Source organism: Phaethon aethereus (genome assembly GCF_964289735.1).
Source record: "Phaethon aethereus genome assembly, chromosome: 11".
In the NCBI taxonomy this organism is placed as follows: domain Eukaryota; kingdom Metazoa; phylum Chordata; class Aves; order Phaethontiformes; family Phaethontidae; genus Phaethon; species Phaethon aethereus.
Window position 1 is genome coordinate 10,910,188 of NC_138587.1, and position 18,842 is coordinate 10,929,029.

The window sequence follows — 18,842 nt, forward strand, 5'->3', positions numbered from 1 at the left end:
TATCTTCCATAAGGGCACACATTTAGATTGAAAAATTCTGAGATGGAGGATCCATTGTTTAATTGCTTCTTTGTTCATGCTCTTAGATACACAAGGTATTTAAACTTTAACTCTAATTTGGGATGAACTTCCTGACTTTCACTATTCACACACATTTCCACATTAAGCCAACCTTTAGTAAACAGTATTCTTTCCCCCTTTCACTGTAACCAAGTTACTGTCTTTGTGAGTTACTTCAGTCTCAACACAAAAAATGATCAACCTGTAAAACTTCACCCAGAACAAACCCAAAAGCCCATGCTCCCCTTCATTGCTAACAACCAAAGTAATCTTATTCTGAATGCTTCATGCTTTCCCATTCCTCTTCCCCTCAACTGATAATTGGATTTTTCCTGATACAACCAGTGACCTTTCTCTTCCATTCTTTAAACATTTACGAATGAGCCTTTATGCCACATCAAAGCATGTGCATCAGAGACAGATTTATTAAACACATACTACCAAAATCCTAATGATCCCATCATTTCTTAGAAACTTCTGAGTATCTCAGCACCACCAGAATATGAAGAACAATGCTTACTTAAGCAAACACAAAAGAACTCAGCTTCTTTTGAGCATTTACAAACACCTTGTGTCTACATTAAAACACATAACTGAGAACAATACCAGAAAAACAAGATCAAAATTATCATTGTGTATTCTTTTGTAATGATAAAGGAAACGAGAAGAAAGAAGAGGTTGGGAAGAAGAATATCAGGCTAACTCCATGGAATTTTCAGCCAAATCTAGCAACAAGGAGACAGTACTCAGCTTAACAAGAAGGTAAGGATTAAAAGCAAAATTATTTTGAATTTTACAATTTAGATTGGCATAATTCTTATAAAAATAACATTCACGTAGTGTTTCATACATCAAGCTTGAAGAGGTTCAAAAACACTGAATGATAAAAACATGAGAATTCAAGAAACTTTATTTTCAAAACTTTAAGCAATTTTTGACAGCAGCAACCCTTCCTGCAAATAACGGCATCATGTATTTCACTTGTAAAAGGACACCACAGATGCAAGAAGTTTGTATCACCTTGAAGGGAGACAGGCATTTAGAACAGAGATCCATTCTGGTTTATTAAGCAAACACATGCAACTCCTTGAACTGAAAAAATTCATACATTTTGCCCAGTTCTTAACGCTTCCATGTGGGCCTGCCTGTGGTCACCAGTGGCGACAGAATACTGCTCTACAAGTTAATTTGCCCTGCAATATTACATTCATTCTTATCTCTAGTTTATTGAGCTAGTTTAACTGTGTAGCTACTCAAAGTTGGCAAGCAAATTTGGACCTTAAGAAGCAGGAAAACTCACTTCTTATTTAGAAACACAGACAAATGCCTACCAGTTCTAAGATATTGAAGAACAAGAGGACCAAAACCAATTAGTTCAATTCCCACTTTTCAAAACATAATTTGATAAGTTTGCAGTAAAAGCACCTCATCTAGGTCATAACAGTTCAAGTAAATTATCAACTAGTCTCATATACAGATTCAGATACTTTTAATCAACACCATAGTAAGCAAATACATTTTATTTAGATAGATTTTATTTTAGGCACTGTCTTGCACACACAGTCTTTCTTCTCCACCACTTGACTACTACAGCCATTTCTTACTCATGTTTAGAATAACATTTTAATGTCTTTGAACAGAACTAACATACTACAGAAAACTCTGACATACTTCGGGTACCATAGAAAAAAAAAAATCCACTTTTCAAAGACTATGGCTTCTTTTAGAATCTTGATTATCTTATCCCATAGCAGGGTTCAGTGTCATCAAAACAGCATCAAGTTTTCCACAGTGTTAAAAATTAGAAAAAACACATAATCTTTTAAGGACAGGTAAGAGAGCACTATTATTCTGCCTCCACAAAGCTTTTAAGATTAAAATGATAGCTAGCTTTTCTTACACCAGTTACAGTTTTAACAGGTATAAAATTTCAGGTTCACTTTTATATGTTGTCAGAAGATGACTATTTTTATGCTAAAAAGATGAAATCTGACATTTCCTACTGCAGAAGATTAGCATTTTCTTTTTTCTGGCTTACCAATGAAAAACTCTGTTTATGGCTATTTTCAGGATTGCACAGACAGTATAGCCACTCCTATGGCATCCTTGTGTTTTGTCATTAGAAGGACGCAGAGAAAAGCCTGGCATCAAGGACAGCATGCTGAGCGAACAACTCGTGAAGGTCCCACATACAGCTAGATTAGCCTGTGGACAGATTCCAAAAAAATTAGATGGGGCGGAAGGGAATAATACATTTACGGTTAACCCAGCCTATTTCCTAGACTGAACACTAAAGGGCTTCTAATTCAAAGCAGTAGCGAGCGATGCACTAATAGTAACCTCTCAGACCAGCACAGCCATTAGATCACACCTTTGTCCACACTGTAGCAAGAACACAGTGAACCCAGCACACCAACCTGGTACCACTCAGTAGAGCTGGTCTCTTCAACAATAAAAAGAAATTGCTGCTTTGAAACAGGAAGTAATTCATTTTTTTGTACTCACATTTAGCATTTCCCTCCTGCACACCAATGGGCAATGTCTCGGGTCAGTTATGCATTCATTGCAGAAATTATAATGAGATGAAAAGATTTTTCTGCAAGATGATTGTATTGCAAACTCTCCATTATGTCAAAACCTCAGATGCAGCAATATTCAAGTTCAAAATGTCTCGTACCTTGGCACAGTCCCTGCTTTTACTTGGCTCATGGGAGCCAAGACCCAGTAATTGGGTAAACACAACAAAAACTGAGGTAAATTAAACCATTGTACCAGAAGAGACCAAAACTGCCCAATTTCCTCCCCGGCAGCCAAAGGCAAGTGACACCAGCAGTGGAAAGGCAGCTCAAGTTGTACATTCCATAGTTTTGCCAGAACTGACTGAGGACAGTGATCCTACTCCACTGCTCAAGAAAAATCAGAAATGTCTGCTGAACATGTGTGTATTTTCCTTGCTGTCCTGAGGCACAGACTGCATTAAGCACTAGGTAGGAACACTTAACAAGGGTTGTTTAAGATTTAACAAGTGACAGGTTCCTGGCTGTCAGATTCTTTTTTATTTACAATTGCAACTTCTAGAACTAGTCGAGTCTCCAGTTTAAATAAAGTATTTATTAGATAAGTAGTTATAAACCTTATGTCAGTATCACTCAACCTCACTCATCGTTCTCCTTTTCCTGCACCGGGGAAAAAGAAAAAAAAACTAAAAAATATCTATGAATGCCACATACATATCATAAACACTCAAAGAAAAAAAAAATCCTATAAAGGTGCTCAGCTTCCCAATTTCAAAAACATTTCATACTACCTTCAATCAGCTAACTCTGCAAAAATTAGTCACGTACGTATTTGCTAATATAAGACTGCACAGCCTTTCTTCCTCAAAGTACAGGTACGTCATTCATTTTATAAAAATTACTTTAATCATTTGCATAAATAAATCAGTACTGTACATTCTGTTGGTTAAATTCACAAATGTACCTTATATCAAACAGCACTATTGCCGTGCAGCTATACTACCACTTTTTAGTGGCTCCATTTCATTTGGTTTTCTCACTTGAAATATTAGGGATACAAATGTCAGCAAGAGAGACTGGTATGTGATAATGCTGGGAACCACTGACCTCAAACAGACTTTTTTGTTGTTGTCGTTATTATCATCATTATTTTTTAAAGACTTTCCAAAAGCGACAAAACAGGAATTTCTCCAATAGTCTTCAGTTTGCTTTGGCATTGAGATTTTCTTTGAAATATCTGATGATGGATTTTGGCTCACCATGCTTAACATATAAGAGCTCTGACTATGGTTATAGGCAGATGTTAAAACTCAGACCCACAGGTGAAAAAGTATATAATAGAAAAAGGACACCTATTTCCTTTTTTTACCCCTGCTTTCAAAACTAAACCAACAAGTGAAGTGTTTAAGCCAAAGAAGTTACAGTAAAATCATTCTCCCACTTTACAAATCAGATCTAAAAGAATGCTTTTCTTACAGCATGTGAGATGCCTTCCTTAACAGTGTACTGAAAAGTGACTGATAAAAAAGAAACAGCAAGCTTTTTAAAAGTTACACTACTTCCATAATAGTGTAAGTTATTTCTCTGTACTACGTATATGCATTGTACAGTTACATAAGACACTAAAGCTTGAAATGAACAGAAAAATTACAACAATCATTCTCCCAGCTATTGCTATTCTCACACATACTAAGAACACTAAATTCTTACAGAATGAGTAAATAAAACTCAAAAGATCAGTTCAGGGTCACAGGAAAAAAATTCAGGGACAAATGAAGAACTGGCATTCCAGGCATGAGCTCAAAGTACTAGATGCTACGACTCTGTACTGGATACCTTGAAAACTTTATTTCTCTTCCTCCACAAGCACTTTGCTTTTTACAGGGACCTGTGAACACTTCCGAGTTACAACTGGGGCAAAAAAATCCCCACATGCTGATTGTTTCTGATGCTGGATACAATTTACAGCAGCAGACTAAGTTAAGCTAATGTGCACACACAAATTTAATACAGATTTTTTGTGCAACACTCTAATCAACAATTTTTTGAAGGTTTCCTGATGAAAGATGGAGACAAATTTAAAATAGGTTGCATAAATTCAATAGTATCGTACTCAGAGTTCATAGAACATAGGCATAAAATACCAGCTTTAATAAAACAAACTAGCAGAAATCAGTGATTTCCAGAGTACTTTCCCATCGAATCACAGCACAAAATCGTCCTTTGTGAACAGACACAAAAAGAGAAACAGAATGTAAACTGTTCTTATTTAACAAGTCAATTAAGATTATCCAAACAACATGTGAGTTGACACTATAAACTATTAAAGCTGAAATACCAGAAGCAGAGTGGAGTATAAATCTGAGGCATGACTGTCTCTATGGAATGTTATATCAAGTTACGATAAGGAAGTGCTAGACTACAGCTGTCAGACTGTTTTTCTACACACCAAGACGTTAATGGACTTACATGAATATGAACCATCACAACTGTGAGAAAATTTAAAGATTCAAGTATCAACTTTTTAGAATTTCTAGTAATTCAAAAGTAATTCTATAGCAGAAACAAGACTTTCATCATCAGATATGCAATCATACATCAATAAATGCAAATCTGAACTTGTTTGTCAACAAATAAAGTAAAATAATGGGGTTTCCTGTGACTATTACCAATATAATAGTTACATATCCATGATTTCCTTCAGGATAGCCCTGCTGGACAGTGGCAAATTCCACTAACCCCTTCCAAATCTCTGCTTGATAAGGTGGGGAGCACAAGTGGGGCTACAAACTACCACAATTTTTTCAGAGGCAGTTCTGGAACCTAACAGCCCACATGTCAAGATTTCTTTCAGAAAAGCAAAACAGATAGAAAAGGACAAGAATTTTACAGGTGCCAATTTTTTTTTTCCTTCTATTCCCTACCCCCAGAAGAGGATGGAAACCCAGAACCTGGTTAGAGACAGGCAAGAGAGATTCTGACGGTGTCAACTGAAGCATGCCAGATATTCAGAGAAAGACAAAAGGTCAGGGAACACTAGGGAGGAAGCAAATTTTCAAAGGACAAACAGCAAGCATAGAGCATTAAAAAAAAAAAAAAAAAAAAGGCAGAAAAATGGAAACCATGGTCCAGGATTGTCTGTGTACACACACACTTTACTTTTCCCTAAGAGACTTTTACATCTATTAAGATGAAAAACAACAACAAAAATTACATTAATATTAAACAGTGTTTTCCTCTCTGCTGCAGGAGAGGTAAGAGAGGCATAGATACCTTTTCATTCCCCATATTTAAACACAGCTCTCATCAGTAGCAAGAGATAATAAAATATAAAAAAATATAAAAACAAAGTAGCAACACATCCTGGTCTCCAATTTAATAGATTTTTTTAATTTGGATTTTAAAATTACTGACACAAAATGGAAAAACAGTATCTGGAAACCTTGCCTTAAAGGAGCCCCTAATCCTCACTTTCAGAGATTTTTAGAATCCCTCTGATAGAAACACTGTAACAACTACTTCCAAAGGAAAAAGTTGAGTCAAGAAGCAAGTCATCTATGTCAGTTAAAAAAAAAAAAATGTTTTGTGAACTTATTAAAGCTGTTGTGCTCTTTTGGGTTGGCTCTTTCTTTAAGCAAAGAAGAAAAATCAATATGCACTCTGGAATGGACAGAATTTAAATAGCTAATAAATTCAAAAAAATTCTAAATCTTTACTTGACTCTCAAAGAAATTTGGGAGAACCTCTGGTAATAGCAGTTATTAACTAAAATGTTATAAAGAGTTTTGTTTATTTTGAATTAAAGGTATTTTAGAAAAATGTATCACTATTTCAATATTCTCATTCCATGTCTTAATTTGAACAGGCATGCATGGTACTATTTTGATTATGTTTCTCAGCAGATATTAATTCAATACCAAAAAGGACCATGACCCTGTTATGCAATGAACCCTGCTCTCAGAATTCAGGAGTTAATAGAGCCTGACTAAAGCCTAAGTGCGGGAGAATGAACGCCCATCAAGCAGCACTCCATGTTATCTGACATTGCAACAGCATGACCCACGCAGCCCCCTCCTGTTTCTTGCCGACATGTTTCAGAGATCTAGCTAAACACAGCACTTTCTCTTAGCGTTGATTTTTTTATGAGAGTAATCTATATTATGAAGATCAAAGAGATAGAAGTCAGTCATGCACTTGCTTTTACAGACATGAAATTAGACAGACAAATTCCCAGTGCTAAAGTACAATCTCAGCTGAAAGGACACGTTTCACAGTGATTAAAGATGTAACCGTATGCTGATACAACGAAGATTGTCAGGAACTGAAAGACTTGAGAATTTTTTTCAAGGATTAGAAAGACAAAATTATACATTGCACAGAAAAGGAAGGATGCTGCAAAGAGCTAGGAGGGTTGAGAAGCAACTGGCAAATCTTCAAAGTATTTTCAGAAGAGACAAGACACTGGAGGGTACAGCAGAGCAAGACACAGTAAATGAAAAAGGGAAATTTGCTTGGGCTTTGGGAGCAAGCTTAAAGAGGAAGGTATTTCAGAAATTAGGAAGCAAAGCAGCCACATTAGTAATATCACAAAAGTTTTAAGAGCCAGAATAATGTTAGGCTTACAAACCCAACATTAAGTAGGTGATAAAAAGTACAGATGCTGAACATACTTGGGAGTGACTTTCACAGGGATTCTCTGACAATGAAAAGGCCAGAAAGAGTCAAAGATGAGTATGAGAGTACAGAGTAGCAGAAACATCACATCGAAGAGAAATAACTGCCAGTTTCCTTAAAATAAGTGCTTCATACAGGAAGAGATACTTGCATCTTATGTAGGGAACCATGAGGCATTTCTCAGTCAGTAAGAAACATGGGCAACTCAGCCTCATGTCTAGGTGCAACAGCAAAGGAAAGACAGCCTCTTCCTTTTCCAAGTCTCTCGACTCTTCCCAGTCCCACTTTCAAACTTTACCTTTTTATTTACCAGACTGCGGTCCCACCAGGAATCACAGATACATTGCAGGGCGGGGGGGATTTGAATACTTCAGGGTATTTAAAGTCTTTGAAATGTAACGAAGACAAATTTTGTCTGAAAGCTTTTTGGTAGAAACTTCAGAAGTGCTGTTTAAAGCAACATTTGACAAGTACAGTTCTTTTGAAGCAACACTTTCCCATTTCAACTGATTTTTTACTATGGCTTTGATTTCTAAGACACTGAGAAAACTTAACTTCACATCATCATATCTTTTAAAACATCAAACCCTTAAGACTTTTGGCCAGATTTTTATCTTTTGATTGGTTATAAGATGCAAAGTCATTGCTCTATGTTACAAATTAACAACACCTAAACCTCTTTTGGCTTATTTGGAAAACTGTGTTTCACCAAACACACTTGGAAACCCTGGAGATCATTTCTAAATGAGTGACAAAAGATGTCATTTAACTATGTCTAGTAAGATACTCCTTTTTTATTATTTCCAACTGTGCCTCTTGCATAAATTTCCTTCCACAGATCAATGAACTGTGTACAGGTGAATGCAATGTGACTAAAGCTAAAACAAACAAACTCACATAAACCTGAGAATTTTTATACATTTCACTATTATTAAATTTGCATTCTATCACAGCACAGAGCCACTGCTAAATCCAAGTCTAAGGTACATAACTCATGGCCCCAAAGAGCATAATCTCAGTCACTCCTCCTGATCTGCCACTGAAATCAGCCAAGATGACTTGTATTTCCATTTTCAGAAGTTAAAAGTCCCACTATTATCCTGAACAACTAAATGCATTAAACGTCATCATGAAAACTTTAATGAGAGCAACAACTCACTGAAGGTCTCTCATGACAGGTAAATCACAATCACCAGGCAATTTCTACGCTTCTCCCTAGTGGAAATGCCACCCACAACTGTGGTCTGGGACATCATCATCAAAACCACCTTGAGTGAGGTCCCGACCCAGCTCTTCCTCACTCTGACCAAACCTGGTCACTGCTGTCCTCTCCCAAACCTCATGGGCAATCCAGATCTCAGTCTCACTGTGAGTGTTTAAAAACACACAAATGAGTATTATCCTCAGGAATAGTACACAGCCAACTTCTCTGGAAGTATGCACGTATCACTTAAACAAGTACCCTTGCTGAAGCCAAGAACCTCTTCTTTACAGCTAGGCCAGTAATTGAGAGAAATATTAGCCAGGCGATATAACAACAATAGCCAAACATAATCCAAATATAGATGTGGGGGAAAATCTTCATTAAAGTAATATGGATGAAGTGAAAAATGCTATCACTGGCATTGGCTTTAGTGTTTACACAGCCTCAGGTATAAGCTATTGTAAAATTACGTATAAAAAGGGTGGGAGACAAGCATGTCACAGCTAAGGTAATAACACTAGCGAGTTAAAGAATGTTTAACTGCCTTTTCTATAACCTCTTCCCCCTGTACACAACCACTCACTCCCTTCACACACTCCTGTATTCTGCCTGAGAGGATAAGACAACCGCAGCAGAAAAGAGGGAAGTTACAATTCCTATTTACATAGAAACCCTTCTACTCTCTGTTTTACCACCACAATTACCCTGTTATTTCCAAGACTTTTAATATATTCATACTACCAAGGCTTTACTCCACATGTCAAGAAGCATGGGAAATAATTAATTAATCCACACACTTTCACAGCTGGATTGCTGCTGTTTTCTGACACCTAACTTTGGGTTTGCAAGACACTACATTGCAGTGCGCCACTGATGTTCTTGCCACTCTCCATTTCCCAGTTTTATACTACCCCTCCTATCCAGGATGGGCTTTCCCTAATACACCTCACATAACATCTCCACATCCCAACTGAATACACATACCTTATATACTTTTACACAGCCTTTCTCAATGAACAACTCAACTCATAGACATCCTACATTTCAACTATTATCTATTGCTTCCTATCTGTCCTTTAGGCAGAGGCATATTTTAGGGCACAGCAAATGTTGCATGCGTTCCTGATATTTTTCTAGGTACATCTGGCATTTAAGACAACTTCAGTAAAGCATAATGCTGTATTTTTGTCTGGATGCATAATGAAAGGTTGATTTCCTCCTGTATGTAAAGAAAGATGATGACTATACACAGATACTCTTGTAATTTAGCAATGAAAAACAACAACAAAAAAAGAGAATAATTTTGACTGGCTCTCAGTTTCCAGCAGAAATCCAACCTTAATTTTACATTCACTGCATTGTATTTTAAAGAGATTCCATCTGCTCTGTCTGTGGTACACATTAATATTCAGAAGACATCTGCAGTGTGCAGACCAAGCTTTTAATTGGAATCATGTCACAGCTACCATCACACAACACTGAATGTAAATGTTGGCTATCTGCACTTGGCAGCTGCTTGGAAGGCTTATTATAAAGTCGTAGTGAGACTGATAGTGTTTTTAAATAATGCAGTATTAGGACATAAAAGGTATCTTGAAAAATCAAATATTTACTATCATGAAACAGTTTTACAATGCCATCCATACCTAATATAATTTAGTAGCACCTTAAACTACTTCCAAGCAAAATATTGTTTATGCTCAGTCATAATTTTCAAATAGAGACAACAAACAGACACAACCGAACACATCTTTCATTACCATAGATATTTAAGCAAATCTTATAGGTACACAAAAGAGGGCAAAGAAAACTGAACTTCAGTGCAACTGAAATTGTGTAGTGAAGCTTGAAGCCTTTATAAAAATCTAAAATTCGAGCATGTAAGAGCACCTGAATAAAAGAATCCAGTTAATAGATGTGCTCAGTGATTTAAGACACTCTCCTACCATGTCAGACTAATTATTCTAGAATGAACAACACAGTTACCTTTTAAGAAAAAAACCCACTAAGTTAATAGCATCATCATCTGCTTCAAATCCTTGCCAAACCATGGTAACATAAAATTACATTTTCCCAATCATCTACGTACTTTCAGCTTGTACTGTTCCGTAAGCTTCTGACAAATGGGGCAGTGATCAGCAATCTACATGGAGAGAAGTGTTTGTGAATATACATATATATATAAAAATTGAAGTTATCTGTCCAATACAAGCAAATAGTTGTTACACCATCAAACTGTTCTTACACATGTTGCAAGTTATTTAAATCTTATCAGTAGGTGAAAGGGTCATAGGAATTCTTAGAACAGCAACACTTGCTTTTCATGAGACACACATTTCTTTGGGGAATTTGTCTTCCACTATCTTTGCCCCAGTATCATAACAAACTTTTTACAAATCTAACAGAACTTCAAGACCATGGCTCGTTAAGATATAGATATGTTGCCACAAAAATAATTACACAAGTAGAGGCAACATCAGAACAGAAAGTGATCATGATCCAACTGTTCTAACTCTAGTGCCTCAGGAGGAAGGAGTGGCAGAGACAACATGTGATGAACTGACTACAACCCCCATTCCCTGTGCCACTGCGCCGCTGGGAGGGGAGGAGGTAGGGAATTCAGGAGTGAAGTTGAGCCCGGGAAGAAGCGGGGAGGATGGTGTGTGTTTTAAGGTTTAGGTTTTATTTCCCATTATCTTACTGTGATTTGATTGGTCATAAGTCAAATTAATTTCCCCAAGTCGAGTCCGTTTTGCCCTGACGATAATTGGTGACTGATCTCCCCCGTCTTTATCTCGACCCACAAGCCTTTTCTTGTATTTTCTCTCCCCCATCCAGCTGAGGAGGGGACTGACAGAGCGGCTTTGGTGGGCACCTGGCATGGAGCCAGGGTCAACCCACTACAAGTGCCCTTCTCTGATAGACTAATTGGCTTAACGGATACTGCTTATCTTCACTACGGCTTCAAACACAAATAAGTGACTTACACAGAAGCAGAAGACGCAATTGTTTGTGCTCAGGGCACACGTACATGGTCAGTCTCAAGCCTGTACTTGCACATCCACCACCATTTTAGAACATATGATGCTGGGAGGGCAACAAAGAAAAAAAAAAAATTGGAGGATCAGATCAAGGTTTCAGTTCCAAACCTGAGCACACAACCAGCTGATCAATGACCACCAACTGTCACAGCACTTCCAGTCTGTTTCAGTGCAAAGGAAAAAAGGGTTGGTCTTAGCTCTTTCATCAGTGATATATAGCTGGTCTCCTCAAGTTTGCACCTGAACAGAAAGGAAGAATTAACATGGGCAGTTATGGATGAGATGCAGTATAAGAAGCTTTTCCTTTTTCCTCTTAGCTATTTACAGTCTCGGATAAAACAGATTGGACTCACTCTCACAGTCAGGTACTGTATCTCATGTGACAGACAGTAAGAAACAACTATAACTGAACTAGTTCTACAAAAGAGCAATTTAGAAGAAAAATATGGAACAGAAGATTTGAAGCTCAGCAGAAACAACCACCAACAGTGACAGGGCATGGTGTTTTATATGACCGGCATGGATGTTACACAGCTACGGTACACACTTGCCAGGTGAACTCAAGTTCAGGATTGCGTAATTATAGGTACATAGGTAGGATTTAAGAACAGCATCCTACAGTTAAAACAGGAGGCACATAGAAGCCCATAGTTCTTTGGCTGGATCACTTCTACTGTCATTACCAATTCCTACTGTCATTACTGATTTGGATGATGAAACATAGCATGTTTTTACATAAGACAATGTAAACAATGGAATGGGTTGTGCTGTCATCTGATTTGATCTGTATAAAAGAGCAAGAGGAATTTCAATTAGAAACACCAGCATCAAGCATCACTTCAAGCTGATTCAGAGCCTAATGTCACACATCCACATTTAAATCAGGGCATAAGTACACTTGTATATGCTAGGCAAGACACACTAGTTTCATGTTCCTAAGGCAGCCCAGGATACCAAGTTCAGAGAGGCGGCCCTCCCCTTCTACTCAGACCTGGTAAGGCCACACCTGGAGGAGTACTGTGTACAGTTCCAGGCTCCCCAGTACGAGACATATGGACATACTGGAGAAAGTCCAGCAAAGGGCCACAAAGATGATGAAGGGACTGGAACATACAGGCAGAAAGAGCTGGGACTGTTAGCCTAGATAAGATAAAGCTCATGGGAGCTCTTACACTACCTGAAGGGAGGGTGCAAATATGATGGAGCCAGGCTATTTTCAGTGATGCCCAGTGACAGGAAAAGAGTCAGCGGGCACAAACTGAAACACAGGAGGGTCCATCTGAACATCAGGAACACTTTTTTTTTACCGTGAGGATGACCAAGAACTGGCACAGGATGCGCAGCAAAGTTCTGAAGTCTCCACCCTTTAGGATACTTAAAAGCCATCTCGACATGGTCCTGAGCAACCACTCTAGGCAGACGTACTTAACCAGGGGGGTGGGACAAGATGACCTCCAGAGGTCCCTTCCAACCTCAACCATTCTGTAATTCCATAAAGATACTCTAACAGCTCATTAAAACTCATACTTTCTTCCAGTTTAAGTTCCAATGGCAAGAAGACAAATAGAAATAATGCATCTACCTGTAAATGAAGTTTAAGGGACCCTCTAGTTTCAGGCATCCTTTTTCCAAGTCTATAAATTTTGACAGAGCCACTGCATAGGTTTGGGCCTGTTGGGTTTTAATTTGTTTGGCTGTTTTTTAAAGGGGGAAGTGGAGAAAGGGAGGAAGAGAAGAGGCTAAGAAACAGCCTGGGCTTCTACAATTTCTTACTAGGGCACATTCTCCATATTTGCAAACTGAGCACTTTCTTGCGCATTGTAAAAGATTTTCAGTGATGCCCCTACTGTAACATACTAAGCAAGTTCTTATTCCACTAATGTTATATAAAAGCCAATGAGCATCCACATCCTGGACAAACCTCAACATATGTATCAGCCCTCTTAGCCAGTGTCACAAAAGGCATTATCAGTTGATTACCTAACAATAACATCTGCATCCTCCTGCACATCACTGTTTTCTAGGACTTAGCACTCTATCCTGTAAACATAACCATCACTGAAGACTCACTCTTGCCTGAACAGTTTGTGAATGACCTTTCCACCAGTCTTTCTCAAAAGATCACCAATTTAAAGAGCTGGCTCAATGCTTTTTGAAGTCTGATTTTGACAGGTTTTTTTATTAGATGCTTAAAAAAGACCGAAGAGGTGTTGTTGATTTGTGAAATTTAAAAAGTGTATTCAAAGAACTAGTGTCCCCATATGTGATGTGTTCAAAAAAATACATTTGGAGATAAAAAATGTATCATGCATCCTATCCCTTTTTTTAAAAACGAAAGCCAGAAAACTTTGGTCAGTTGTTTATAAAAAGTTCTAGATATACTTGCAACTGAAGTTATTGGTTTTCCAGTTAAAAAAAAAAAAGGCAAAACAAAAACAAACACAAAAACCCCACACCAACCCACAACTTGTGCCCTATATACAGATTTATCTACAGTAGTGATAGGAGAGGTGCACAGGATTTACAGGATTTTACCCTGTAGTGGTAGCTTCAGAATCATAGTGCTGGACACCAGGTTTTCTGCTTTGCTGCCCTTCATCTCTAGGGTGCAGGATCCTCTGTATGAGCACAACTGACTTGTTAATTCTCGTCTGGTGCTTTACTGGGGAGACAACAAAACATGAATCGCACACAGCCCTTCCATACCACTGCAGCAGGTAGCACGGCCTCAGCTCTGAGGGAGGACGACAGCCAGCGGACTGAGAGGTGGCACAAAGTGATGAGATCGGAGGTACAGAAGAGAATCGTGGATTCTGCAGAAGTGTTACTAAAACCTCTGACAATTCTGTGATTCTACATGTATACAGCATGAAGTACTATTTCATTACCAGTACATTTATATTCATCAGTAATTCACAAGTGAATTTTGTTCCAGTCAGATATACTTTGGTAACAGTTTCTTTTAGTAAACAAGGTATAAATAAATTTGAGTAGATTCCAAATATGCATGCTTTAAAATTTAGAAAAGTTAAAATTTCTTATCGGAGCAATCTTCAGGTTGTGATACACAACAAAATTATGAGCAAAAATAACCTGTCCCACATCTCAAAATAATGAATTTTATAGCTTTTCTTCCTTCAGATTTATGCTTCTAACACTATTGTCAACATTCAGCAAAGTTTACTTTAAAACCTATAGCTGTAAAAAGAATAATCTCTGCATAAAAAAGTATTTTGACAGACGCACACACATTTGCAGTAATTTCATTCTGTGGGGAAAGAGGAAGGGTGAAGACAGGCAGATTTGTTCTGTTTCTTAAGAAGGGATAATAGTAAAAAAAAAAAAAAAAAAAAATCAGTGTGTTCTCTCCAGACAGGAGAAAAATCCTTTTATGCTCATGAGCATTTGAAGCCCCTGCAAGAGGGCACAAGTTAGCATTCATCCTAACATAAATATGCCAGTAACAATAAAAAGAAATTCCCTGACCAAAGTGAGCAGCAGCAGGTGGCAAGCACTACATGGTTCAGCTTCCAGATGAACTGATTTTTAGTAGCAGAACTGTTAGTATAAAGCTTCCCACAGTCACTGTTACATATTACTTCAAAACAAATGGTACATGCTGCAAATATTTTAGCTAGGAAAAGTTAAGTGTCTGCATGTAAAAGCTACGAAAAGTTAAAAAAAAAAAAAAAAAACAAAACACCAAACCACTAGCAAAGACGATACCCATCATACAAAGTTATATTGTTTCCCAGTGTTATGAAAACAAGATACAAGGCACAATACCTAATTAAATGTTTTCAGCAGCAAGAAATTATAGATTACTTCACAAGGATATACAAGATGCTCATACAGAATACAAGAGAAACTGAAGCCCAGTTTATGGCTGTTTATGATAAAGTTACACAATCTCAAGATTAGAATTAAAATCATTACACAAATTACATCCAGTAAAGTTTAATTTCTATACCTTTGAGAAACTGGAGTATTTAAGCATCACCACGCTGAAAAGTATTAAGTTTTAGCAGTTTAGAACAAGAATACTTGTGTAGTCTTCCACCAACCTTCCCCAAAGGTGTCAGAGACAGAAGACTGAATGTTAATATATTTTAATGAGCCATCTTTCAGAACTCATCCCTGAGAAAGCTCCGAGTCTTACAAATATTCATGAATTTTAATCAGAAACATTGATAACATTAAATGTTAAAAAAAACCCTGTTTCAGAACAATTACTTTCAAAAAAAAGAGAAAATTCCATCATCTTTGAATTTTCATTCCAGTGCTGTCCATGAGACATATTTCATAGAGATACTCTCCATATCCACGACAACCTGAGACAGACCAGTTCCTTGCACTACAGCATGTCCTTGAGGAAGCAATTCTTCCTGAATGAGGATTAGCACAAGTGTTGCCACAGAAATGGCAGTGTTTACTGGAGCCCCAACCAGAAAAAAACCCACACAAATATTTGTATTTTCCTTTTCTTAAAATCTCTTCCATGGAATACAGCTTTCTCAATAGGAAGCAGAAAACAATATGCTATCCCAGGGGAGGAAGAGACAAAATGGAAATGAAGGGCCATTGTCACATCCTGCTTTGTAAACGTCTGTCAATATGCAAGCACCAAGAACAAGGAACTTGGCACTACCATTTATTCAAAAATACATAGGAAAACTACAGAGTAGTACCCTCATCTAAAAAACACACAGTTCACTCCCCACACAAACTCCACAGATGTTTTTAGAATGCTCAGCAACAAGAGAAGCAGTACTTAAAGCTTTGCAGTCCTTCAATGCATACCACCCGGATTCAGAGAGGGACAGAAACAGTTACCGACGGAAGAACATCTTTTTACCAAAACCACCACTTCATCTCCAACCTAAATCTTGGTTGAAATCCTAATCTTTCTTCACACAACAGTTTAGAGGGATGTCGTGACAACTTGCTCAATTTTGCTGGTAAGGCCCCTGATCGTGGATCATCTTGGTTTGGACTTCAACACCCAAAACGGAGTGTAGGGTTCCAGACTTTTGTAAGATGACCTCAGAACAAAACCTGACATCATGCCAGCTGGAAATTGAGTTCCTGCAGGCTGTATACCAATTCTGAGGAGAAGCAAAGCTGTTCTTCAAGCCACCCTCAGAAAGTTAACAGGAAATAGGAGGGAACAGAGAGTGGCTTAAATATTTTTTTAGAAAAATAAAAAACAAGCTTGTTTAGTTTTGTTGCTGTTATTTACAAATTATCATAAAAGCAGTGCTACAGAAGGAATACGTGCAGTCCCTCCCACATGCCTTGAAGGCACGTTGTTCCTAGAGATGTCTTCTCCCCCAAAGGGAATTTCCAAGTCTATGCTTGGAGCAGAATTACCACTACTCATCGTTTGCAATTTCTACATAAAAAAGAAATGCCCTAGTAAGGAAAGGGCTAGTAGCGAAACTGCTACTAATACAATGCTGGGCTTTGTTATACACAACTTATTGTATATTTATGAAACAGAGGCCAAATCCCAGCGGTATGGTAACAGTAAGACAGGCCTGCTTTCTTCTAAGTCTCCTATCTCTTCTAAGTAACCTACCCATTAAAGGACACGGAGAACACTGCCATGATCACCACAATTTTCACAACCTTGCAGACAAAACAGAAATGACCACAAAGCAGCTGCTTGTTCTGTGTAACAGATCTCTGGAGTTTCCACCTGATAGTCCCTTTTTCAGATCCGTACTTTCAAAAGAAAAGGATCCTTTTGCATTAAAGGATCACCTACGCACACGCCCTTTAGTACAATTAGTATCTTGGTGCAAGAGTCTTATATATCGGTGTTTCATCAACACTCAGATTTCTCAAATTCCCCACTAGTTGCTTTTCTGACAAATGTTCCTATGATTTATGATTTACCTTGTCTGTTTCGTATTCCAGTGATTCATAAATACATTAAAAATACAGAGTGCAGAAGAGTACACATCATTTGCCATGCAACAAATGGCACCTCAGGAAAAAAAACTAAACCTACGTGAATCAAAGAATCTTGACGTATCAAAAAACACCAAACAATTGTTACATACCAAAGGAGGACTGATGCAAAGCCAGACACGGATCACAAAAATGCAAGTGCAGTAGCGTATCTAAAGGAATCTAAAGGACTGTTACAGAGACAAGAATAATAGCCCTCTAAAAGAGGAACAAGTACACTTGTCAGTTATATTTGTCACTGTCTCCCTCTTCTTTCACAAAAAAATATGAATGATCATTCATGCGGTTGAAAATGTTACTAAAGCCAGTGAGAAACATTCATAGCTCATCCCAGCTACACTTCCAGTCTGCATTTGAATAATGAGCAACTGCTCTTTGTTAAACATTAATGCTTTCTAATGACTGACTGGTGAATAATTTGAAGTGAGATTGTTCTCTGTTGTCTCCTCTTCCCCCGAGATCTCCATTGTTCTATTTTAGGTAAGAGGGTTCAACTAAACTTCAGTATTAGCAGAAGGGGAAGATGGCACTCTGCAACACTAACAGAATTGTCTCAGCACTCTAATATTAGTTTATTTTAAAATTAAAAAAAAAAATAGCACCGATAAAGGGAAGCTAGTATTCAGTACAATACCTAATACTGCAATAAATAATTTCCTTTAGGTTAATTTTAGAACAAGCTAGGAGAATTCAATTTTAGAAGTTTCATACCATCTTTGTTACAATAAACTTTTCCAATGTGGAAAAACAAGCTTTTAAGAATTCAGCAATTATTTACAAAGGCTAGTTATCCACTTCCTTCATAGTTAGTTACACTCTTTTTAGAGGCTAGTACACAGACTAATGCAGTTTCTATTTTCCCAAAGTAACAGTAGGATACTAAAAGAGCAGAAACTGAGTCAAGAATTTAATTTATCTATACAGTTATAGGTGGTATCAAAAGCTCTTTCAGAAAAAATCAAGCTTAACAGTTAAGTGAAAAGCTACAGGCACGCAACAGACCACAAGTAGGAATTTAAAAGAAATTTAAAACAAAAAAAAATACTGCTTGCTTCCTCACATTTTAGGATGGATCACTTGAGGAAAGCAGAACAATTATATCGAACCACTAAGAGCAAACTGGAGTAAGAGGATATCTTTCTTGAGAGATTGTAAGGACTGTCTAATAGATGCTATAGGAATAATAACAGTGCTGATGTCAGGATGTTACAAGTATACTATGTCAAAATTGCAAGAAACTTGTCTTTTTAAATTAATATAGAAGTTCCTCCTTCCTGATGTAAATCAATATACATTTAGCAACATCCAGTGATATCTGCAAATTTCAGTCAACACACCTACAATCCTCTTTCTGAGCCAACCAACAGCTTTTAT

General features: G+C 37.5%; 1 protein-coding gene across 1 annotated transcript in view; it reads right to left on the minus strand.

The window, feature by feature from the left end:
* Positions 1 to 18,842, minus strand: part of PRKAR2A (protein kinase cAMP-dependent type II regulatory subunit alpha) — a gene marked incomplete at its 3' end in the record, with an annotated part of 64,556 nt that overhangs the window by 38,748 nt on the left and 6,966 nt on the right. The gene's annotated exons all lie outside the window — the stretch shown is intronic.